Source organism: Schistocerca americana, chromosome 7 (assembly GCF_021461395.2).
Source record: "Schistocerca americana isolate TAMUIC-IGC-003095 chromosome 7, iqSchAmer2.1, whole genome shotgun sequence".
Classification (NCBI taxonomy): Eukaryota; Metazoa; Arthropoda; class Insecta; order Orthoptera; family Acrididae; genus Schistocerca; species Schistocerca americana.
In genome coordinates, this window is record NC_060125.1 from 438,554,571 (window position 1) to 438,571,204 (window position 16,634).

Below are 16,634 nucleotides of genomic sequence, written 5' to 3' on the forward strand. Positions count from 1 at the left end.
TGATGTCCTTAGGTTAGTTAGGTTTAAGAAGTTCTAAGTTCTAGGGGACTGATGACCTCAGATGTTAAGTCCCATAGTGCTTAGAGCCATTTGAACCAAAATTTCCGACATTTGTCGTAGCGTTGTACCAACTTTCTAAGGCCCTCGTTGGAGAAGACAGCCGCCTGCGCTTTCCGGTATTTCTCCACGCTGCTCTGCTGTTCGTTGGCTGTTCCAGAATGTTGTCTTCATAGCCAGCGGATCATGTGAACAGAGATGAACATCAGATCGGACCAAGTCCGAGATCAAACGTTTCCCATTGGAAACGGTACAGGGGTGTCCTCATTGTCCCAGCAGCGTGAGACCGAGAACTGTCAAGAAGAAGGAAATGCATGACAGGTACGTTATATGTGGTTGCATGAAATAAGGCGAAACCTCGCAGCGGGCACCCGTACCTGGCGGGAGACACGATTTTTCTAGGCATCTTTACGTGCTCACTGTATTACCAGAACTAAAAAAAAGAGACGTGACGTGATCGACAGGCAGAATAGAGACACCGCCCAACATGTCTGTGCAAACCTTCATCGGATTTTCACTGTCGTGTCTATTTTGCGATCCATTGTGCCTTACTTTCCGAATAGCCCTCGTGTATTATTTCGACAATGGCATGTGTTTAGGAATGGCGGACGAATTCATATGGCTCTGAGCACTATGGGACTTAACTTCTGAGGTCATCAGTCCCCTACAACTTGGAACTACTTAAACCTAACTAACCTAAGGACATCACACACATCCATGCCAGAGGTAGGATTCGAACCTGCGACCGGAGCGGTCCCGCGGTTCCAGACTGAAGCGCCTAGAACCGCTCGGCCACTCCGGCCGGAGGAATGGCGGACACTTTGTGATATTTCAGCTTGCACATGAAAATGGCTGTGAAACCAGAATCATAATTGTGAAATAAATGAATAGCAGTCTGTAGTCAAATGGCAGAAATTTCTTTCACAAAGTGTCAGAATGTCTGCAAAATGCAACGGGTGTGTCCGTGTAGTGATGTTACATGGCAATTTCGGCTGTACTTCCACCATAGTTGTGATTGCTATTCATGCCAAAAGGTCACAGTCAAAAGTGATTTTTTTCTACACCACACCCTATCTTGTGGGAATACGCGATCCGAAATATTTGTTCTCAAGTAAGTATTCAAAATCGGTACCCACAGATCATGATAAGATTTCAAAGTGATCCAAATGTCCAGAAATGTTCAGAAATATCATACTGTGTAGTTCACAAAACGAAAAAAAAGGTAGTATCCTATGACTACAATATCAGTGAGTCACAGTTGGAATCGATCAAATCATACAGTTACCTGGGTGTAAGAATTCGAAATGGAACTATCACGTAGGCTAACCGGTAGGTAAAGCAGGTAACGGACTAAGGTAATCAGTCTAAAACGGAGATGGCTTACAAAACATTCGTGTGACCCATGCTAGAATATTGCTCAAGTGGATGGGACCTGTATCAAATAGAACTAGCAGGCGATATTGAACGTATACAAACAAGGGCAGCACGCACGATCACAGAATTGTTTGACCCTTGGGAGAGAGTACGGGAGATCCTGAGAAGTCTGTTCTGGTAGACATTTGAAGATAGACGCAAGCTATCCCGAGAAAGCTTAGTTATAAAGTTTCAAGAACCAACATCTAGTGGTGAACCTAGGAAGTTACTGGGGCCTTTAATCAGTAATGCAACATTTTTTTCTGAGAGCAGGTTACTTTTATTCAGGACTACAATACACCATATTATTCCCCTCTCTTTTTGCTACAAAATCCTAGTTTTCAACTTAATACCCGTTCAGTGGGATGGCCTTATGTCGGGGAGGATATTAAACAGAATAACCCCTTCAGAATCTCAGAAGAGCGTCGCGATGACTTTACTGGCTGCGAGTGCTGTTTTGAATTTTTTCTTCGGAGTAGAAACTGAAATGTCTCTAAGCACTGTGAGACTTAACATCTGATGTCATCAGTCCCCTAGACTTAGAACTACTTAAACCTAACTAACCCAAGGACATCACACACATCCATACCCGAGGCAGGATTCAACCTGCGACCGGAGCGGTCCCGTGGTTCCAGACTGAAGCACCTAGAACCGCTCGGCCACAGCGGGCGGCTACGGAGGAGAAGTGGTGAAGAGCCACTCCATTTATTGCCCTTTTGTTTCCGACTGGAAGCGATGAACCGATGTTCTATCGCCTGTGACGATGACGATGTTCAGCAAAAAATTGTCTCGACCATCCTCGTAACATGCAAGCAGTTCCGCACAGGTGGTCCTTCATTGCTCTTTATAGTCTTCCGTAAGGCGTGAGGTACCCAGCGGACACACATCCCAGCTGGTGGACGAGTGTGTCAGCAGTACCAACAGAAATGTCCAGTTGTGCAGCGAGGTGTTTGAATGCGATCCGTCCATCACCTCGAATGAGAGTGTCCTCACGTTCCAACTGTGTACGGCCGGCCGGCACGCGGGAGATCGGACAGGTCTGCGCGGCCTTTTCGCGGTAATGACAGAAGCCTCGCCCAACGATCCTGCTCACTTCCAGGTGTCCGCAGACACACTGCAAGCGCCTGTGAGTATCTGCGCCGAAAGAAACTTGATGAAACTTTTCTGCTCGGAACGGACCTCCGTTACAGACGCCATTTTGAAGGCTACGCATTACTCCGCCACCTGTAGGAACTTCTTGAAACTATAGAGGCTGAAGCGGGAATATTCCATAACGTCCCACAATAAATTCCACACTTTCTCAACCGAAATTGGCCGAGAAAAATGTGTTCTTATCGAACGCCCCATGAGTTGGAGATGTAGATTTGAGGTAGTGTACTGAGCATTTCTTGCTGAGCAAAATGTGCCTCGTTCCTGTGGATGGAGAGTCATCTACAGACTTTGAGGCAATATTTGGTTTGCCTCAGTGGATTATGTGGTGTCACCGCCAGACACCACACTTGCTAGGTGGTAGCTTTAAATCGGCCGCGGTCCGTTAGTACATGTCGGACCCGCGTGTCGCCACTGTCACGGATCGCAGACCGATAGCGCCACCACAAGGCAGGTCTCGAGAGACTGACGAGCACTCGCCCCAGTTGTACGGACGACGTAGCTAGCGACTATACTGACGAAGCCTCGCTCCTTTGCCGAGCCGATAGTTAGAATAGCCTTCAGCTAAGTCAATGGCTACGACCTAGCAAGGCGCCATTAGTAACATTGCATGTATCTAAAGAGTCTCACTTGTATCGCCACAATCTCCAGATGTACCAAAAGGATGGATTAAAGTTAAGTATTCCAGAAGCTACGTACTTTTCTTTATAGCATTCATTACGTATCCTGTTTCAGACCTCACGCCATCCTGCTTTAGCTTAGCGCGTGCCTTTCGGCTTCCTCTCATTGTGTCTAGGCTGTCTTGTCTAGACACAACAGATTATACGAGGGTGAGTCAAATGAAAACCTTAAATTTGCAATAACAAATCGAAATTTCGAGCCGTTACCCTGTGAGTTGGTAAGCGTGCTACAAGCAGCGTACAGAATGGCCTGTAGGTGGCAGCGTAGTGCAAATGCACACATACCGTCGCAGTATCAGTATAAAGATGGCCGCCCCACTTGCGACTTGCACCAGGGAAGAACAGCGTTCTGTTATTCGATTTTTGCGTAGTGAAGGTGTGAAAGCTATTGAAATTCATCGACGAATGAAGGTTCAGTGCGGTGATGCATGTTTGTCACAGCAGCAAAGCTACGAATGGCGTAGGAAGTTCGCAAATAGTGTGACTTCAGTGGAAGATGCTCCTCGTCCAGGTCAGGCACAATGAGTTGTGACTCCACAGAACATTGTATCAGTTGAAGCCATAGTGAAGGAAAACCACCGAGTGACACTGAATGACATTGCAGCATGTTTACAGATTAGTCATGGGTCAGCACACCACATTGTGCATGATGTGCTCCAGTTTGACAAAGTGTCTGCAAGATGTGTGCCACGGCAGCTGACTCCTGAAATGAGAGAACGACGTGTTGATGCTTGTGAAGAACTTCTTCGGCGCTTTGAACGAGAAGGTGATGTCTCCCTTGCAGGAATCGTTACTGGGGACGAAACCTGGGGTCACTTCCACCAACCGGAAACGAAGAGAGTGAGCAAGGAATGGCGCCATTCCTCATCACCAAAACCAAAGAAGTTTCGAACAGAACCATCGGCAGGGAAGGTTATGCTGACTCTCTTTCGGGATGAAAAAGGCGTCATATTGGGGCACTACATGCCTAGAGGGACCACTGTGAACAGTACATCATACACAAATCTCCTAAAAAATCATCTGCGGCCTGCAATCAAATCAAAGCGACGTGGATTGCTGTCAGCAGGTGTCCTTTTGCAACATGACAATGCAAGGCCCCACACTGTCTGTACAACAGTTGCAACCATCACAGACCTGGATTTTGGGTGTCTTCCTCATCCACCATACTCACCAGACCTTGCCCCAAGTGATTTACATATGTTTGGACCACTCAAAGAAGCAATGGGAGGAAAGAAGTTCCGTTCTGATGAAGAGGTACGCCACGCAGTGCATGAATAGTTGCGCGGACTACCGAAAGAATTTTTTTCTAAAGGAATTTATGCACTTTTTAAGCGCTGGAGGACTTGCATTGAGCTTGGGGGAGATTATGTTGAAAAGTGATACAGCTTTGTACCACTTCTGCACAGTAAATAATATTTTAAAAAATATTTAAGGTTTTCATTTGACTCACCCTCGTAATAACTTCTAATAGCACCATTGAGCTCTTTATCTTACACTCTAAAGACTCGTTGGAGAGTGCTGGTTACAATTTGTTACTTGTCTCAGGTGAAGCATATTATCTTAAAGAAAAAAAAAACTGTAGTAGAACCAAATTGTGTATCGATGAAATATTAGCCCGCTCCAAGACTAACAACTACCTCTTAATATACAGAAGTAGAAAGCTTTACGCTTCCGAACATGTTAAAGCGTGCAACCTCAACTACAGAGTTAGAGACTCACAACTGGAGTCATTAATGTGACGCATACACAGGTTGTTTCAAAAGCTCTACATCAAACGTCGTGGGATCATATATCACGCCACGGGGTATGACTTTTGTGAGAGATAAAATGCTCCCTGTCGCTTCCTCATGACGCTACCCGTCCGTTTCTATTGGTTATCCCCCTGAGAGGGCCAGGGGTACTCAAACTGCGACGGCCGTATGCAGTGTGTGTTGCCTATAATCCAATCATCTGCATCGCGTGAACGGGGTAGATCGAGCCAATTAAAGTTCCTGAATCGCTTCTAAAACATCTTACTCCCCTCAGAGGCACTTAATCTTAAGGTTTTCTTCTTGAAAATTACTCTATCAATTTTTTGGGGTAGGTAGTTTGCAGCACACCTGGTTAGTACATGTCGCTATTTCGGTGACTTCTCGTCGTCCCTCTGCTTGTGAGTACTAATGGCCGCCTATTGTCGCCGCGAGGCGTTAGTGAACACTTTATCTCCAACAAAAGTTGTTCCCCGTGACACGTTCTGTCACCCCTAGACGTTTAATACAATGGCTTTGAAACATTCTGTATATGGGAATGACGTGCACAGACAAGAAGCGGGACCTCTTAGGTTAGACGTAAGTAAGGCAGATGTCAGGTTTCGATTCATTCGGACGATACTACAGCTCGTTTTCCACAGAAAATACTTAAGAAAACTCTTGAGACGGGTGTTATGATTAATCAAGGAAAACCCCCCAGTTGGGAAACGGGGCCAAAATTAGTTGGTTACTGTCGAGTTGCAACTTACAATTTCTTTATTGATTACTTCAACCATTAAAAGTCATTTCTTTATCACTTGACCAGGAACAGATCCAAAAAAGCTAGTAGGCATGAGTGCCTTTTCAAAGCAATTTACTTTGCAGTTAACGGCCAAGCCATTTTACTTAAAACCGACTTTGATAAAGCATTTGATAACAAATCAAAATTTTCCAAGTAACGAAACTAAAAACTTTACCGTTAATAGCCAAGCCATTTTACTTAAAACAGACTTTGATAAAGCATTTAATAACAAAATTAAAACTTTCCAAGTAATGAAACAAAAAAAAGACCAATTTCCATACAATTTCGTTACCGAACATGTAGGGAGCCAACTTCTTTTAAACTTTGGCACAACAAGATAATAAATTACAAGGGCTCGCTAACAGGGAGGCAGAACTAGCATTTTCAAAGGATGCCAAGTAGATTAAAACAATAAAAGTAAAGATACAATCATTCACCTGTTACAATAACTAACAATTTTAAAGCCACGTAATTTTAAAAACCCACCAATGAAAGGCAGACTTAACCTTTTTAAACAGTGGCCGAAAACGATCAGAGTAAAATACAACCATTTAACATTTTACAATAACTAACAACTTTAATACCATGTCCTGCCATCAAAATGTCCTGGGGTAGAAATAATTAACCGACCGGGTGTAAGGGAGGACACAATTGTCTCCCGAAGGATGCTCAGGCTAGAAGCGGACTAACAGACCCACAACGCCTCACAGTCAGCAATCACATCGACCTCACGCGAGGCCAGGGGAGGAGGAGGAATCAAATCAGGAACCATAATCCCTGCCCAAAAATACACTTCCTCCCAGGCAGTACTAATAAGAAGCCAAAAGATCACTGTCTATCATTACACCGGCGACAGGGACAGGAAATCCGAACGCAGGAGGCCACAAGGGAGAAAAAAATGTAATCTAAAACAATAATCACTGCCCAAAAATACACTTCCCACTGGGCAGTACTAATAAGAAGCGGAAAAGATCACTGTCTATAAATACACCGGCGACAGGGAGAGGAAACCCGAACGCAGGAGGCCACAAGGCAGAAAAGACGCTGGTTGCACAAACCAAAATTCTTCAATTAACATCTAAACCTTTAACCAACTTAACTTGCAGTTTATCAGAGAAACAGCAGGTGAACTCCGATGCAAAGGTTCCTCACACCCGACCGTATACACGTCGCCAGCGTACCCAACTGGGCAGTCACGCAGCCACGCGCTCTGTCACCGGAGCCCTCGTCCTCTCTGCACCCACGGCGGCGAAATACCACTCCTCAGGTTAGGCGAGATACTAGTCCATCATTCCCTCTTCCAAACGAAAAATTTAAAGACGTCCGTTGCCGCTCCCACCAAGTAGTAACTCGGAACCACAGCCGTGGCCCCCAGGTGCTCACAGCAAGAGCTTACAGCCTTGTCCCGTCAACGTGTCCCACTCGCCTCGCACCACCAGAATAGACCACGCGGCTTCTCGAAACAACAACCAACTCTCCACAGCCACGCCACGCCGCGGTCTCATCCTACGACATTCTCTCATTCTCGGCTTTAAAAACCCACCGACCGACCGATTCGTCACCGCTAGGCAACCAACCGGCCATCCCCCCAAAGATCTTATTCCCTTACACAAGGGTAACAGGAAGCTTCGACTCGAAGATCGATAAGACCAGACACGCCGCCAGAGGGAAATCTCAACAGAATCGTACGCAGCATAACGATAAACATGAAAGAATCAATTAACGATGGAATGGGAGGACACAGAACAATCTTTACAGCGCGATATATATTGAGCCGACACACGGCTCAACTCTTCTACGCCTCATACTTGAATACTGCTCATGTGTACAGAATTCATATCAGGAGACTTATCGAGTGTATGACTTCGATATAGAGGTGTCTATCAAAAAAGATTTACTGTGTTGCGGAGGAAGGCACACTAATCGGTGCTCAAGGAGGAAACGATCGGCTTGGGCACTGGAGACGTGGAAGTCTGAGGAGAATGTGTTTCACATTACGTTAATAAACTCGACATGAGTAGAACATCACGCTGTCGACATTACAAACGGGCTTAGAACTGCGTACCTCCTACGTCAATGCATGGCCTACATCGGCGGTGCTAAGTATCACGGACACGAGCCAACACGCGGAGTTGTCTTGGAAGTATTTCTATCGTTCCGTGGGTTCGAGAGATAAGGTCCTCCGCTGACGTTACAGATGAGCCATACACCATATCCTTCATCTTTTTTTTGGGGGGGGGGGGGGGTCATCAGTCTTCTGATTGGTTTGATGCGGCCCGCGACGAATTCTTCTCCTGTGCTAACCTCTTCATTTCAGAGTAGCACTTGCAACCTACGTCCTCTATTATTTGCGGGACAGGTTTTGCCTTCTACAGCTCCCTCTAGTACCATGGAAGTCATTCCTCATGACTTAACAGATGTCCTATCAGCCTGTCCCTTCTCCTTCATTCTACCCCACAAAAAATAGACGAAAGGTGCAGATCTGGCGACCGTGCTGGCCATGGAACTGGTCCACCTCTACCAAACCATCGGTTTTGATATGCGACATTGAGGTGAGTCTGCACATCGACATAAATGTGTGTTGGAGCTCCGTCGTGCTGCAGACACATGTACATCCGAACATTTAGTGGCATTACACCCAATAGGGTAGACAAAGCATCTCTAATAAATGCGAGGTGAACCGCTCCTGTTAGTCTGTTTGGCAGTAGAATTGGCTCACTGATATGGTCACCAATTACACCGGCCAAGTCGTTAATACCGACCCTGTGTTGGTGATTTTGAATCACATGCGCAAGCGGATTTTAGTCCTCCCAAACAGGCATGCGTGGAAGTTTAATATGCTGCCTGTAGTAAAGATGCCTTCATGTGAGAATAGCAGCATGCTCGAGAATTGTAAATACCACTGAACAAACTGTACCCGTCATGGGTAGTCCTCCTCACGTAAGGCCTACACTTTCTGCAGATGGTATGGATGGAGCCGGTATTCATGGACACACGGAACATTAGCCCAAGTGCAGCGCTTGTGCCAACTGCCGATTGCTGGTGGATGGGTCCTCTTGGAACATTGTCAGCACATCCTTCTCTAACAGGAGTGTTCGAGCCGAGCGTGGACGACCCACATCACATTTCAGCACCCAGCAGAGGACAATCAGTAGACTGGGAAACAGTATCTCAAGCACCTACCACAATGGTCACACGTCAGGCATAAAATATCTATGTTCAACATTCCGGCTTCTTTGATGCGTCTGTCTATGACCGCGAAGGTGAAATGATGTGGAGTACGCCTGTTTGGGAAACGCTTTGCTGCATGCAAACACCATGTCAGTGGTTTCCTCAGCTGTACATGTCGCACTTCTACCGACAACGTTACTTCACTGGCAGACCACACAAGGTCCGCAATAGGATGCGTACAAGGGCTGTGTGAGAGAGTGTAGCGCATGCGCAGGAATGTTATTAGGCTCAGGTCGACTATCTGCAGTATCCATATGGCTATAGGATTGCTTATTTTCCGTATTCAGACACCACAGACATCGACGCTCTTCAGCGCTCAAGCCGTCCGTTCCCGGATACGGGTTCCTTCTTTAAAACCGATCACTTTGCCTTCCCGCACAACATACTAAGCGCCGTCTACGCCATGTAGACGGTTCATAAAGAGCACATCTTTCTCCTTGCAGTGAAAAACCAGCAGAAGTACCTGATATGTCAGTAGCAATTAATCACAGACTTCGCACTAATTAACGCAGGATACCGCCTAAAAGTCATGAAATTATAGATGGACAAGTGGATTTGCACTTCGTGTACAACCGTTGAAATGGAGCACTGTTGTTTTAACTATCAGAAAAGTACATGATACATTGTGTCCAGTGACGACTGAGGAGTGAACTATTCCACGTGTTCCTGGAACAACACCCGATTTTGATGAGGGAGAGAAAAACGAAAACCATCGATCTCATCAAGTCACCCAGTACGTTAATTAGACATTTAGTTATTTCCATATTCTATAGAACATATTCATGATAATCAATACGATGTAGAATGTTTGATTTGGGCAAAAGATTGCATACACCACAAAAAATAATGTTATGACTATACAGGGCGATTCTTATCAGCGTTTAAAAACAGCAGAAGGGACGTATATGCTGCTGCGATAAGTAGTTTCATTAGGACACATGGGGCCAAAAGTGTTGGGAAATACCTGAAAAGTGGATGACAAGTGATCGACATGTGACGCCACCAAATGACATACCTCGCTGCAAGCGCAGCAGTGGGCTTGTCGATCCTGTACTTGTCAGTAGGGTGCAGTGCAACACATCGCTGCACACCAGTGCAGACATCGAACACCTTTCGTAAATGTGATCTGTTGTAAACGTAGAAATTATAAAATTACTATCCTCGCTTATCCAAGCAGAAGCTGTTTTTATTTAGCGTCTCTTTTCTTTTGTCCCTTCTTTTTCGTCTACAGGCATTAGTTAGTAAAGAAAACATAGGTCATTTTCTGATAGTGACGAATTTGAAAGCTTACACTCACTACTAGTGACGCAATGCAGTAGGTTTTTGTTGTACTGTACTTTGCAATAAACCAGCGGACAGCGAGAGACTGGTAAATAAAATAATAAATCTTACCTGAGTGCGAACACATAATTGTCTAATGCAATTAAAAAAGTACTACCTGCCAGACGTAAGACTCGAACCCCAAGCCCCATGCGCTATTTATTTATTTAATCGTGTCAGAAGCATCGTACATAAAATCAGAATGATTAACACATACATATCAAGTATATAACAAATACAAAAATAGTATAAAAGTAAGCAGATACATAAACAGGGTCAAGTAGTTTTTTATTTTATGAAGTCTTAGACCAGAACCTGGCCACGTCCAGCGCTTCCGGGGTGGCATTCATCAAGTCCTTCACGGTGCAGGTGCGTGGGCACAGCACACACTGCGTGAGGTGGATGGTGGTTTGAGTGTGTCCACAGTCACACAGCGCCGGTTCATTTGAGAGGCCCCATTTGCGCATATTCTCTTTGGATCGTGTGACACCAGAGCGCAGCCTATTAAGAGATTTCCACGTCGTCCATCCTCCCATATGACCGGGAGGGAGTTCTTCGTTTGAGACTAACCACTCCCCAAGGTGCGCGTTTTGCCCCATGTGCTAAAGTCGCACATTTAGGCTCGGAATCACACACCTCATTGATTACTTGCGCTGTGATGATCAAGTGCGACAGACCGATAGGCTAAACTGCTGCACTTGTGGTCAGGTACGTCTTCTGCTGGCGCCATATGTTCAACATTTGTCATCCACTTTTGGGGTGTTCCCGACATTTGCGACCCCCCCCCCTCTCTCCGTCCTCCCCCCCCCCCCCCCCGTTTCTCATATTAAATTACCCACCTCAGCGTCATCTGCATCTCTTCGGAGGTCTTTAAACAAACACCCCATATTTGGGCCATGTGCGTTTTTGTAATTGTCTATTTATTAGAATTCAAGGATTCCGCTAAGAGATATTAAGGAGAAATAACTTTAATCTACATTTCAAAACACGTCTGATGTCTGCCAGATATTTTATTTGCGTGGATAAATTTTCGAAGAGTTTTATGGCCTTGTATTTCATTCCAGTCTATACCACTTTAGTTGCAACAAAGAAAGGAAAACAAACAACTAAATTTTACTCATTGTATGTAAACAATAAAGTAAAAGAATACGTGATTAAATGGGTAAATAATCTGGAGGATACAGGATGCGAAATTTGGTATAGAGAGCTTTCACCTCTGGTAGCAGCGATGGCAGGGCTTCGAGTAGAACTGAGCTTTGGTGACGGACATGGCCACGCCACTTCAGTGGCGGTTCAGCTCTGTACCAGCACCAATCTTCGTGCCTGGCAAGTGGTATGTTTCCATCATCTGAGATATTTCAAGAAGATTCTGGCCGGAGTAACAGCCGCACACCCTCTGTACTGGGGTAGGTCAGGAGAGCAAGGGCAACATGCGGTCCTCCATTATCATGTTGAAAGATCATGTTGAGAGACCTTGAAAATATGGCACAGCCACTGTCCTTAATAATTTAAAAATTTTATGGCTGACATTCAGATTACCGGTTATGCGAACTGCAGGCTCTCATGTTGTGTACCAAATCGCACCCAGTGCCACGCGAGACGTGAGGCTTATATGACGATCCCAGATACAATTCGGCAACTTCATTTTCCTCGGAGTCTCCAGTCAAAGTTACGCTCATTGTGATGTTGTACACTGAAACGGGATTCATATGAAAATACGACGTGGTGCTAATCCTGTGTCCAGTGTTATCGCTGGGTGCACGACTGTCGGTGCGTCTCCGTCTGTTGCACCGTCAGGAGTAGCAGCAACAATAGTCACAGTCCTGACGGTACAAAGTGCTCCAGATGCCGTCGCGCTGACCCTGTGGATACATGTCTTGCTGCAAACAAGCTCATTTCGTGACTGTAGGTACGTGACATGGCCAAACGAACAATACGTCCACTCTGGCGCAAGACGCGTGGGGCCACTGAGATCCTCAATGGCGTTGAGTATGATCCCCCTAAACCCAACGCTTTCGTATTTGTATGACATGCGTGATACCTGACGGTGTGAGCAGCAATATCGAAAGTTTCAACTGATACCAGGCATGTTCAATAGGTTTCACGTCACCAGATCTACATCTACATCTATATTTCGCTAGTCACATTACGTTGCTTGCTGAATGGTACTTTCTGTGTATCACTGTCACTTTCCCCTTCTCCTGTTCCACTCGCGAAGAAGAACGACTGCTGGTAAGCCTATTTGTGAGTAAACTAACTTTACCTTCATGGACTTTTTGCGAGGTACACGTCGGTGGAAACAATATACTGACTGACTTTCCTAGCAACGTACACTCTCAGAAATATACCACTAAGATATGCAGGACATGAAATCCCGCCTGACGCCTACGATCATTTTTATGTTAATAATTGGCAACCAATGCTGTTCAATCGCAATAAATTCATGAGATGATCAATTGACTCTTTTATTAGAACATGTTACGCGTTTCGGGATTACACTCATCTTCAGACATCACAAACTTCAACTCCTTCCTAAACAACCAGGAGTACAGCCTTGACAACTCAAAGAAAGTGTCGAATAACATATGACTGCGACACTTATTATTATTATTTATATACCACTAAACCACACCGCGATGTAGAACGCTTCTCTTCCAGCATGTGGCCTGCATTTGGCTAGCTATCTCCGTGACGCTTTTCCGCATACTACATGAAACTCTACCGAATCTTCTCTATTTCCTCTGTCAGCCCTTTCTGGTGCTTGCTCCAGACCGATGAACAGTATTCAAGAGTTGTTAAAACATCGTTGAAACAAAGATTTGATAAACTGTCTCTTTTGTGGCTACATTTCCTTACGATTCTCCCAGTGAATGTCAGTCTGGCATCTACCGTACATGCGATAAGTTTAATGTGGTCGTACCGTTTTAAATCGGTCCGTACATATACTACTAGATATTTTACGGATGTAACTGCTTCCAGTAGTCGTTCTGCAATTGTGTAATCGTACAGTAATTGGTATTTCTGTCTATTTATGCGCAACGAGCTACATTTGCTTAAGCTGAGGGTCAACTGCCACTCCCTGCACTAAGTGTCAATCCTCTTCCTACGTTTCGTTACAATTTTCTAGCGCTGTCAAAAGTAATGGTCGTGCATCGCTCCCTATGCATACACTCGACGTTCCTTTTACGTCTGAAGATTTCTCCCCATCGCTAGTGACAAGCTGTGTTCTGTTTGCTAGAAACTCTTCAGTCCGATCACACATCTGGTCTGATATTCCGCAAGCTGCTATTTTTTTTCATAAGACGAAAGTCCAGAATTGTACCAAATTTGTTCAGACTGTCAAGGAACAGGGCATGTACTCGGACGCTAGTATCTACTTCTTTTTGGGTCTCGTGGACGAACAGTGCGAGCTGTGTTTTGCACGATCCTTGTTTCCTGAATCTATGGTTCCTATAGAGGTAATTTTCGGTCACTAGAAATTTTGTAATACATTATCTTGATCCAAAATTCTATAAAAGAGTGACATCTGAGCTAAAGGTCTAGGGCTTTGTGCGTCTGTTGGAAGACACTTTTTGAAAACGGGGATAACCTTCGCTTTATTCCAATCCTCAGGAACGCTTCCCTCCTTCAACGATCCCCAGTAAGCTGATGCTAGAAGTGGGGCAAGCTCTTTCGCAAACTCTAATGAGATCGTACTGGTACCCGGCAGGTCCAGTGGCCTTTCTTTTGTTGAACGATTTCAGTTGCTTATCTATTGCTTGGTCATTTACTTCGATGTCTGTCATTCTGACGTTCGAGTGACGATTTAGAGGAGGAACGAAACTGTGATCTTCCTCAATTACACACTTTTAGAAAAAGACGTTTAATATTCCGGCAATCTATGTCTCATCCTCCAGTTCGATGACATTATGGTCTGGAGTGAATAGACCGACGGCTTGCTCTTAACGTACGACCAAAACTTCTTAGGATTTTGTTTCAACTGCGTGGACAGAATTTTACTTTCGTATTCATTCAAAACTTTACGAATGGCCCTCCTTGCATTAATTTTATCTTCGTTCAGTTTTTGCTTCTCTGTGAGACTGTGGCTGGGCTTAAACTTGATGTCGTAGCAGCTTTCTGACACGGATGTCGACCACAGGCATTTCTGTTCTGTTGATTCCTGCCTCCTGCAGAAGATGTTCAGAAAGTGGTCGCAGTCTGTATGTGCATAACTGTTGTGTTCGACAAACCAATTGCCGATAAGTCGGCTTCCGGGCTAGATAATTGGAAGATCCTGTTCCGACACTGTACTGCTCTCAAATTATTCTCATTAGGTAAGAGAGGCGTCCGACATTCGTACATATTACCGCTCCAGTACATGAAGAACTCACCTTCCTGCAGAAGTTCTAGTCCTGTGTGCTTGAGAACGACATTGGTGTCTGGCCGCTTCCACACCCTTCTACGACGATCATCAGGCATCAGTCCGCCCCTGGTAGCTGAGTGGTCAGCGCGACGGAATGTCATACCTAAAGACCGGGGTTCGATTCCCGGGTGGGTCAGAGATTTTCTCCGCTCAGGGACTGGTGTTGTCCTTATCATAGTCATTTCATCCCCATCGACACGCAAGTCGCCAAAGTGGCGTCAAATGAAAAGACTTGCACCAAGCGAACGGTCTACCCGACGGGAGACCCTAACCACACGGCATTTCCATTACTATCAGGTATCAAATAAATTCTGTACTCTCCGAAGAAAAGATAACAGTGCAGGAATTCTCACGTTCAGTTTCTTGACGCACCACAGTACTTGGTGGTTTGCAATGTTGTTTACAATGGATACATAGAGGGTAAATTACACTATCCAATCAAATATATCCGGACACCAATTTGTACCTTTAATGCGTGATGTGTCCGCCCTACCACTCTATGATGGCTTCACCTCGGCTAGGGCACTTTTAATGAGGTTTGTAAATGACTGTGGAGCAATGGCTGCGAATTCTTCTCCAAGAGATGACACTAGAAGAGATTGTGATGTTGGACGCTGGAGTCTGGAGCGAGGCCGACATTCTGATCCATCCCAAAAGTGTGTCCTCGGGTTCAGGTCGGTACTCTGGGCAAGCTAGTCCGTAAACAATTTCCTCACAGATGCTGCTTTATGACACGGTGCAGTGTCATGCTGATACCAGCGATCATTGTCTCCGAACTGCAGAGTACAAAATGTTGTAAAATGTGTTCATATCCTTCTGTATTTAGCGTTTCCTTAAGCGAAATAAGAGGGCCACGCCCTAACTACGAAAAACAGCCCAATATCTTAACACCATCTCCTCCATACTTCCCCATTGGCGCTACACATGAAGGCAGGTAAGGTTCTCCAGGCATTCGTCAAATCCAAACCCTTCCATCGGATTGCCATAGAGTATAGCGTGAGTCATCACTTTAAATCAATTGTCTCCAGTCATCCAGTTTCCAGTGACGTCGCTCGTTACACCACCTTAGCACTGACTACAGAAATATTTGGCTTATGAGAAGCTGTTCGACTACTGCACTCCTTCTCTTAACTCCCTATGCGGAGTCAGCATGATAGGTAATGACTGACTCCTTCAGCTGATTTCATGCAACTGTTTACAGACCCTTCCCCAATCCTCGAAGGTTGCTGTCTGTCAGAACATTAGGCATGCCATGTCAGGCTTAGCTGTGGTTGTTCCATTCGCGTTTCCTTTTCACAGTCACATCACCAGCCACTGAATTGGGCAGGTTTAAAAGGGCTGAAATGTCACTGATTAGTTGTCACCCGATAACCAATCACAGGCTAGTCCACGTTCGAAGTCACCGTGTCCTCCCGACTCGCTCATTCTGCTGTTATTGCTTCTATACTGACAACGCGATACTCCCCGCCTCCTTTCATATTAGCGGGTCGCCTCTCGTGACATCTAATGGCCTTCTCTGCATTACATAGGAATTTTTCATCAGACAGTGTGCTCGTGTGCTGAAGGTTTGTGGTATTAGATCGACACAGTCTTCCAATGTGCCTCAAAAAAGGCAACGTGCAATTCTTGTTGCGCTCTGCTCGGTGTACCCATGAACCATTAAACTGTGTAAACATATAGCTACTGGAAACTACTCGTCCACTGCTATAGTGTGGGTCGGTTTGAGGCAGTAGTTCCCACATTGTTACGATTTATGTAATACACAAATACAAAAAGTTTCTTGATTTTCTTGTGTGTCGATGCAGTACAGTCGACGAGTTCAAAAATTCTTACAATAACACTGCAGGATGACA